Source organism: Mytilus galloprovincialis, chromosome 14 (genome assembly GCF_965363235.1).
Source record: "Mytilus galloprovincialis chromosome 14, xbMytGall1.hap1.1, whole genome shotgun sequence".
In the NCBI taxonomy this organism is placed as follows: domain Eukaryota; kingdom Metazoa; phylum Mollusca; class Bivalvia; order Mytilida; family Mytilidae; genus Mytilus; species Mytilus galloprovincialis.
This window is the reverse complement of record NC_134851.1, coordinates 3,389,451-3,398,958: the sequence shown is the minus strand read 5'-3', so window position 1 is coordinate 3,398,958 and position 9,508 is coordinate 3,389,451. Positions and strand designations below refer to the sequence as shown.

General features: G+C 31.4%; 1 long non-coding RNA gene across 1 annotated transcript; it reads left to right on the top strand.

Moving 5' to 3' along the window:
• The first annotated feature begins 4,184 nt into the window (after window positions 1–4,184).
• Window positions 4,185–7,020, top strand: LOC143059058 (uncharacterized). The gene is made up of 2 exons (XR_012973365.1): window positions 4,185–4,250; window positions 5,151–7,020. It is a non-coding gene; the product is annotated as an uncharacterized LOC143059058 (long non-coding RNA).
• Window positions 7,021–9,508: the final 2,488 nt, after the last annotated feature.

The following is a 9,508-nucleotide window of genomic DNA, read 5'->3' as shown; positions in this document are numbered from 1 at the left end:
GAAGACCAAACTTCTAAATTCAACAAATATGTTGTCAATTAAAAAGTCTAGCATAGCAGTGATGTCCTCGTCGGTATCTTTTTTCCTTGATTCTGTATGATTTGTCACAAGGAGCATGAATCATGAAGGAGAATGAATCCTATGACATGTATTTGTTTGAAAAATGACTACACAATATGTGTTGCGGACAAACGGACGAATTGATTCAAAGGACGGCCAGTCGTTGATCAGGGTAACCTTGTGCTGAGAAGCTCGGGGAATAAATATATGTAAAACATATACAACGGAACCAAAATACAGAGTTCAAGTAGGAGTGACAACACAATGGCAAAACAAATGCGAAAGGCAACCAGTAATTATAGAAATAACAAATAAAAAGGAATAGCAACACGAATCCAACCAAAAACTTTGTTACTCTAAAATAGTGAGCAGGTCAATTTTCACCCGTCTCAATTGTCGAACAGATGAATTCATTTTGCACATCAAGATACAAATGGACCAAACTTTGAGCAATAAAAGTTGACAAATTAAATGCTCAAATGCAAATTTAAGATGTTTTTCAATTTTGTTTAATACACTGCCTTTAAGCCCGAAAATGTACCGTGAGTTAATAAAAGTGGTTTTATTGATCAATATATGGTGTTTGAATTGTCTTGGTAAAAAGTATTTTAATCTATAAAAAAAAGGTGTTTTTCCCTCTGTTTTAGTTTGCTACCCCGATTTTGTTTTTTGTCCATGGATTTATGAGTTTTGAACAGCGGTATACTAATGTTGCCTTAGTTTACGTCCCAAAATTATCTGACATTGTTGCGTTGACTTCAGAAGAAAACATTCTTACTTTTTTCACAGATAAAACGCTTCTTGAAGATACAAGGGTCATCATTCCAAGTCAGACCATACTCATATTTGTCTGTGCCTCCTAACCAGTAAGCTATAAATGATAGTATGCAACTTGATGTAAAAATGAAGGTTTTATGTGACTATTATGTGAGTTTGACTGTCCCCCTGGTATCTTTCGTCCCTCTTTTTTAAGGGGTAAAATGTCCGACGTCTTAAAACATAGGACAAAAATATCGGAAATTAAAAAATGAGTGAGATTCAGTATTTGCAAAAAATGTCACTCATTTACAGACATTTATTTATATGAACAAGGTTTTGCATTTTGTAATATTGCATTGATAGAATAAATAAATCAAGAATGATACGTAACTTATTTGAATAGTTGCATTGTTAAAAGATGTAACACTTTTTTTTTAATTTGTTTAAAAAAATCAAGTTAAGATGTAAAATATGTTATGCGTTTCAATTTCATTAGGTATACATACATGAAGTTGCTTTTGTCTTCAAAAAGTCCATTTCAGAACTAGATATTACTTCTACAAGGATACTGCAGTAACTTTCGCAAGTGGACTACAATGGATATTATATATCATGGTATTACGATTGTTATTACTTTTTTCTCTCTTCTAATTAGACAGTTGTTTGTGTAATCTATATCATTAACGGGAAGCTTGATACAAAACAAAACATATCCATTTTTAGATGGTGGTGTTCCCTTGTTACCATCTTATGGTATTTACATAACTCCACTAGTACGATTCGCTCGTGTATGTAACAACGTATTAGATCTAAGAGAGAGAGATTTATTTATTACTGAAAAATTATTAAACCAGGGTTTTCAATATCATAAACTAGTCAAAACATTTACTAAAATGAATCATCGTTATAAGGACATCATTCGTAAATATAACTCAACAGGCAGACATTTTTTATGATCTGGTATTTCACATCCGATCTATTATAGTAATGTTTTTTACAAAGCACAAAAAATGTCAGTATTTACCTCAAAAGCTTACAAAACCTTTAAATAGACTTATTAAGAAGGGATATAGTAACGATACTGTTGTCAGGTCATTAGAGATTGCATATTTTGGATTTAATATTGATTCACTTATAGGGCCTCTGCATCGGAAATAAACACATTTATTCTAAAACCAGTTGTTGGCATGACAAGAGTTATTTTCTTCTTATATATTTTATGATGGTATCATACTTAAGCCCTAACGGGAAGGATTGTGCCTGATTTTCATATGATGAAGAAATAATCTTTCAATAAGTTTCATTGAGGTCTGCAGCTGGCATGTCAGTAAATGCTAGTAGTCTGTTGTTATTTATGTATTATTGTCATTGCGTTTATTTTCTTTTGTTACCTATTCTGACATCGGACTCGGACGTCTCATGAACTGAGTTTTACTGTGCGTACTGTTGTGTCTTTGTTTTTTTCTAAATTTGCTAAAGGTATAGGGGGATGATTGAGATCTCAAAATACATGTTTCACCCCACTGCATTTTTGGGCCTGTCCCAAGTCAGGAGCCTCTGGTCTTTATTAGTCTTGTATCATTTTTTATTTTTGTTTCTTGTGTATAATTCGGAGTTTAGTATGACGTCCATTATCACTGAACTAGTCTACATATTTGTGTAGGGGCCAGCTGAAGGACATATATAAATTAGATCGTTGGTTTTCCTGTTCGAATTGTGTGCGCTAATAATTTTGGGGTCCTTTATAGCTTGCTGTTTGGTCTGTATCAAAGCCCTGTGTAAAAGGCCGTACTTTGACCTGTGTTTGTTATTATCAGGTTGAGAACAACCCTCCCTTAGACAAGGGGTCATTTTACTGATGTAGAAAAGAAAATAGAAATACCACGGATTTGTATAGACCTTTGAAAACTTAGAATTTTGTACTCAAACAGAGGAGAGTTACATCATATTTTAAACAACTTTTTCTGAAAGAGGGATCCACTTACATGACTTATTTTGAATAATATTAAACTGTTAAAGTAAATGTGTTAATTTAACATGGTTAAAGTCCAGGAATATTACAAAATTCTTGAACATGTTTTGACCATTTAATACCAGATAGATATATAGTTCTTTGAGAAAATATGAGCCCTTTTGTACAAACAGATATATTATAACTTATATTGATCCCTCATAAAACATGTAAAAGGGATATTTATAACATTAAGGGGTTGCCCCTAAACTGATTATGACTTGGATGGAGAATTGTCTCATTGTCAGTCACACATACATAGACCAGATTTAATTATTTCTTGGTGAACAGGGAAAAAATACTTCAGAAATTAAAGAAATGTCAAATTACAAGTGATAAATCAAGTTTTAATATTGTCAAAACCTACTATTTTATGTTTACAAAAAAAAATTATAATCGCTCGCCTTTACTTTTCAAGCTTCGCCTCAAAAATTTGCAAATTAAATATTTTTTTTATTAAGATTTTCAAATCGCTCGCTCGCCCCAAATTTTGGAGTCCAAAAATCCGTAGAACAAGAAATTAAATTGGTGTGGCCTTATTATAAATTAACTGATACGCATAGTCATGTATTGGCATATTATGCAATGCTAAATGACAATCATAAATAATAACATAATTTTATCTTTTAAGGACGTTGTATTTTGACGTTGGGGGGATAATTTTTAGGAAAAAAGCACGTTAAAAGAAAACAACATTACATATATTTGTTGCGTATGAAGTATTAAGAATGGACTTAATTTTCTAGCATGATGTCACTAAGACGATATGTTTGCAAAGTTATCTTTTTTAAAAACACTATTCTTTTATTGGGAAATTTCATTGTATATATTTTAATATCTAAATAAATAAATATATGTCCGCAGATATCTCATATTTCAAAACATGACATGATGTAACAGTTGTACGAGCTTTTGTTATTTATTTTATCGATGCAAATTAGAACAGCGGAAGCATCGATCAAACCAAAATGTCACTAAAAGTTACATGTGGGCGTACTAGCTTTGGTTATGACATGTGTATACACAATATAGTCGAAAAGAGGAATGGGGAATGATTCAACATACAAATTTCCATAAATTATAATCAATTAAACCTGTTTCGTCAATCTATTTAACGACAAATTTCGAGAAAGATTTTCTTTAGATTTGTCTGGGATTTTACTTGACAATTTTAACAATTATTAAGAATCTATCACACTTGTACAAGTTGTTGTTTTTTAAAAACGAATGACGAATATCAATATATCTTTTTTTACATAAGTGGTACTTTTGTCCTATCTCGTCATCATTCTTGACATTACTTTTGTACATAATTTTACTACTTTTTATTACTCATTCTCATCTTTTATATTTCAGTGAACATTCTCTGTAATTGTTTAGGCTTTCTGAGGCTTATAAAACATCACAGACATGAGTACATGTAAGTTTAATTAACATGTTTAACCCCGCCGCAATTTTGCGCCTGTCCCAAGTCAGGAACCTCTGGCCTTTGTTAGTCTTGTATGATTTTTAATTTTAGTTTCTTGTGTATAATTTGGAGTTTAGTATGACGTCCAGTATCACTGTACTAGTATACATATTTTTTAAGGGGCCAGCTGAAGGACGCCTACGGGTGTGAGAGTTTTTCTCTACATTGAAGACCCATTGGTGGCCTTCGGCTGTGGTCTGCTCTATGGTCGGGTTGTTGTCGCTTTGACACATTCCCCATTTCCTTTCTCAATTTTACTAAATATACAATGGATTAACATCAATCCATCCAATTGTCAAAAGGATGAAACATAAAAAAGAAAAATAGATAAGAGGAATTATCTGTACAAGTTCGACATATAACATTACACCACATCAATCTCTTTCGAGAAAATATACGTACACATAAAAACTTACAACAACGAAGATGGTCCGAATAGTCTGACTTTGTACAGGCCTGACATTTTGTCGGGTAAAATCAGTTGTAAATACGCAAAATGTGGCTTAGTCTATCCAAACCATGTGTCATCGTAAAACACACAATAAAAAACCTGTGCAGAGAAGCTACCAAGGGAATGAATAATAGATTTAACAAGGGAAATAAAAGAAGATACATAATATGTAATTATGACAATTTCTAGGGCAGGATCAAAACGTGATAGATACTGCCGGTTTATATTGAAGCTCCAAAAAAAACGAAAAAAATTCTGAAACAACACCCCTAACAGGTTTTAATGATTTCCTCATTAAATTCATAGAGGTTGACAGTATTTGTTAGAGGTCAGTTAATATTTAACAAATAAAATCAAGACAAAAATTGTTTTTGAAATGTTTTTTTTTTTTTTGATTATAGAAGTGTGCAGTTAGTAACTATCAGGATTTCAAAGAGTTTTACGGTGTATAATCTTGCCATAACAAAAATGTATAGCCTTTATCACGACTTTACGTGCCAGAGATACTGTAGCAGGGAGTTATCGACAGAGTTAAACGCGTGATCAAAGGAGTTGAGGTTTCTAAGAGTCAACTGAGTTTAATAATGCTCCAAAACAACCCTGTTTTTTTCTGTATAGAGCCTGCTGTAAATGAAATCCGTATAATGTGCACATACATGCCAATATCACGTCAATTAAGATATGTAAATCCCATAGGACTGGGCGCAGAGTATGCTAATGCTTTGAAATGAGAAATTGACAATGGAAAAGTTGAAATCTTCCCGTTTGATATAGATTATAGTTTCGAGTCGTCCATCAGTATCACTGAGATTTGATTGGTACATTTTTTATCAATGAAAACATTACTTTCATAATCAATGCATTCTAAGTGCTTTTCTGGATTCATAAATGATCAATTTAAAAAATGATTTGCTATAAATCCTGTCGTCACCGAGGTACGGACTACTGAGAGTTAGGAATCAAAAATTTCTTTATTAAAATAAGTTATTAGAGGTGTCTCTCCTTATATTGCAAAGATCATTAAAATTTGATCATACGAACGAATGTTCTGTATTTTTTTTTAAACAGTTGTAAAATATGTTTTACCACATTATTTTCTTTATCGAAATGAATAGTCTAAGATCTAAATGGATTTGTTCTGCTATTTTACAATCCAAGATAACGAAGCCATCCGATCTACCTTACAGATTTATATAAATCATATAAGCTCTACTTGTTAAATCATCATGCTGAAGGAAAAATGGCAGACAAAAAAAAATGTTATAAGGGCAGAAACTCATTATAATCCGTCGAAATTACATTATGTTCCGCTCTATTTGTTGTGTTTTAACCGTGGCTTTAACGGGATTATTTCTTATAAATTGGTTGTAGGAAACGTTTCAAATTCTTCGAAAAATAGCGTATGACGTCGATGTTATACTTACGTATACCAAGCAAATCAGTGTTTGCTGCTTTATCAGCAGAAACTAACACATTATTATTATTTTACTCCTATATTAAAATCCTATTCTGGTTACAGAGAGTTTTGTTTTCTATAGAATTTTTGATAATGTTTTTACAAAATGTTAACGTAAAACTCTCTAATGATACCTGTGGACTTCTTTATCATCAATGCATCTCCTGAAAGGTCACTTTGTGGGCAGCAAGATTCTTCTACAATACACTGTCTAGTTTTCTTGTCTTAACTAGCGTAGCAACATGATCTCATAAGGCAACACAGAGTACTACAAGCAATAGATGATGGAGCTTTTTCTATCTTCAAAGTTGAACTGCTTGGTAGAATTTTTTTGTGTTGATAAAACCTTGTTTTTTAGTATTCAGCTTTGCAAGACATGGTGTGTTTATGAACAGAAGAAGACAAATAGAACGAACAACACGCAACGTTATTTCCCAACTTTTCATTGTACTGGATTGATGTTTTGCTTATCGTTTGCAATTAACAAACTGCCACTTTTCCCGAATGACTGATTTAAAAAGCAGGTAGATAAATAGCATGGGTATATCCAAACAGATGTAATTAATGATTAGAAAATCAATTCACAGATCTATAACCGCCTTAAAAACAAACTATGCATGTCCATTAACATGTAATTAAATTTCTGTACATAATACATGACCTCGTTTTCTTAATTGTTGCATAATAGTTTTAATCAAAGAACTTGATCACTATGAGGGAAAAGATCGCCATCGATATTGTTTCCATTGATTTAATTGTTCACATGTATTCACTACTTGATTCAATCTAAATAAAGTTTTGCAATTTAAGGAAAATTCTTATATTTAGAAACACAATGTATATTTAAAAATGAAAATATTTATATCGTGTTTAAATTTTTGCTCTGCGTTTGCTTATTTTTTTGTGAATTCAAACACACTCATTTTACAATTATTTTCCTTGTCGCAGTTTTTATCAATCTCCCATACTCATTATCAACTATAGATTTATGTATGCATACAAACAATGATTCTTTGTTCGTCATTTGGTTTTAAGTTTCATTTGTCCACATAAGGCCTAGAGGTCTTCCAAAACTGCAAAAGTTAAATGACGTTAGAGTATGTGGTCAAGGTTTTAACTTATGCAAGTTTTAAAGAAAAATATTTCTTGAGTTACGATTGTTAACATATATGGTACGGACAGAAATACAGTGCTTATGGAGGCGAATAAATATATTAAAGATTTTGAGCGATAAATTGTGTATCTTCATTTTTTCTTTTGGTAAATTACTGGTGAACTTTTATGAACCTTTATTTCTTTATTATAATATTTCAAAATATTTTCAGGCATAGTGGTAAAAAACTCACTGATCATGCATTAGTGTTTCTATTCATCATCTTTCAGTTGTTTATTTTGATTAACGTGGCCTTACAATGTTTAAAGTTTTAAAGCTAGAATATGTGTATCTGACAAAACTTGTCTTTAACATGTTGCTTTTTTAATTAGAAAGTGTAAGTTTTTGTAAACAAATAATCTGAAAGAAATGTTCAATCACAAATTATATAGTATGAATGTAGAAAAAAATCATAGAGCTTATTACATCGCATCCATAGTGTCATTGGAGTAGTAGTTTTTTAAAGGTATCCTTTTTTTACCAATATATCATAAAACATAATTATAATATTTATCTGTTTGAAACTATTTAACTTCGTGGTCCAATATTTATATATTATTGACTTCATTGTGCAAATGCGGAATAAATAATGCATATAAAATACTTTGTGACAAGAATTACAGGCCGTAATTGTATATAGGTAATTAGTTAGCAATGTAAAACAGTTTGTTATTATCCTTGAAAGGAGTTCTCCTTGATTTTAATAGCAAATTGATCGTGATGTCAATAATTAGTGCATCCTAAAATTTTAAACACATTTTCGACGCTTTATGGTGCAAATTTTACTTTGCACCTCGGACATTTTTGGATAAATAATTCAAGCAACCAATACTACTTTTATTGATCAACACTATATACACCAAGTACAATAAGGTTAAAATAGACTAATATTTATATATCCCTGCCTTAAATGTTGATGGCATTGGTCGTCAATGACAAAGGTATAACAAGAAAGCAGTTATGTTGCATTAAATCTATAAGTTCTCTTTTTATTTTTCATTTTTTTTCTAAAGAGGGATGACAGATAACAGAGGGACAATCAAACTCATTCATCAAAAAGAAATGACAATGCCATGACTGAATGAAGTCAGAGAACAGAAAAACAATAGTACACAAAACAACATAGAAAACTAAGGCTAATCAATACGAACCCACGACAAACTGGTGGTGATCACCCGTCGTGTTGCTTATCTTAGTCGTATACCTGGTATTTCTGTGTGACTGCATGAGGTGGTTGGTTGTTTCAAAATAAAATCACAAAAACGTTAAACTCTAAGGAAAATTCAAACCAGAACATCAAATGGCAAAATCAAACATTTGCTATTCTGATTTTCACGACCTCATCTGTATTTATCAGGATTTCAGAGTTACAAAACACAGCGTTTAAAATACCAGATACGATGACAGGTAGCACATGAACTTTGTATTTATATTGTCTCCAGTAATAGTGAACAAGCTTATAAAATCTCTAATTTAGTACAACAGTATTGTATTACTGTTCAAAATACGTACATCCATAAGAGGATAAATCCGGGTTACAAACTAAAACCGAGGGAAACACATCAACTATTAGAGAAAAACGGGACAACAAAACACTAGTGTGCAGCAAAAACAAACATCAACATACATAAAAACAGCCTATTTGATAAAAAAAAAAAAAAGTTCATACTCCTGACTAGAATTAAGCCATTTTAATACAAATGACCGGTAAAACCTGGTGTTACAGGTATAAAACATCTTTCAATAAATAAATATAGATCTTAAATAAAAAAAAATTAAAAAAAAGTACAGTGAAGTAACTACAATATTTTATCAAGTCATCACGTAATTTCAGTAACATGTACACACTCTGCGGATAACATTTTCATTATATAAAAAAAACCTGGTTCAATAAAAGAATTGTCGTTTTAACGAATGCCATCTTCTGTCTGTATGTTTTCCACTCAATTTAACAAGTCTGTAAGAAAAATGGCAATGTATAATATTTTAAAAAGAATATATTTGATATAATGAACGATTAAGTTAAAAAAAAACATGTACACGATGTAATACAATGAGCAATTGGAAACGCATTATATCTCAATCAATGTGATTACTTATGACTACAGGTACATATAACCACCATTTCAAACGTGTGCCTGTCATTTTAA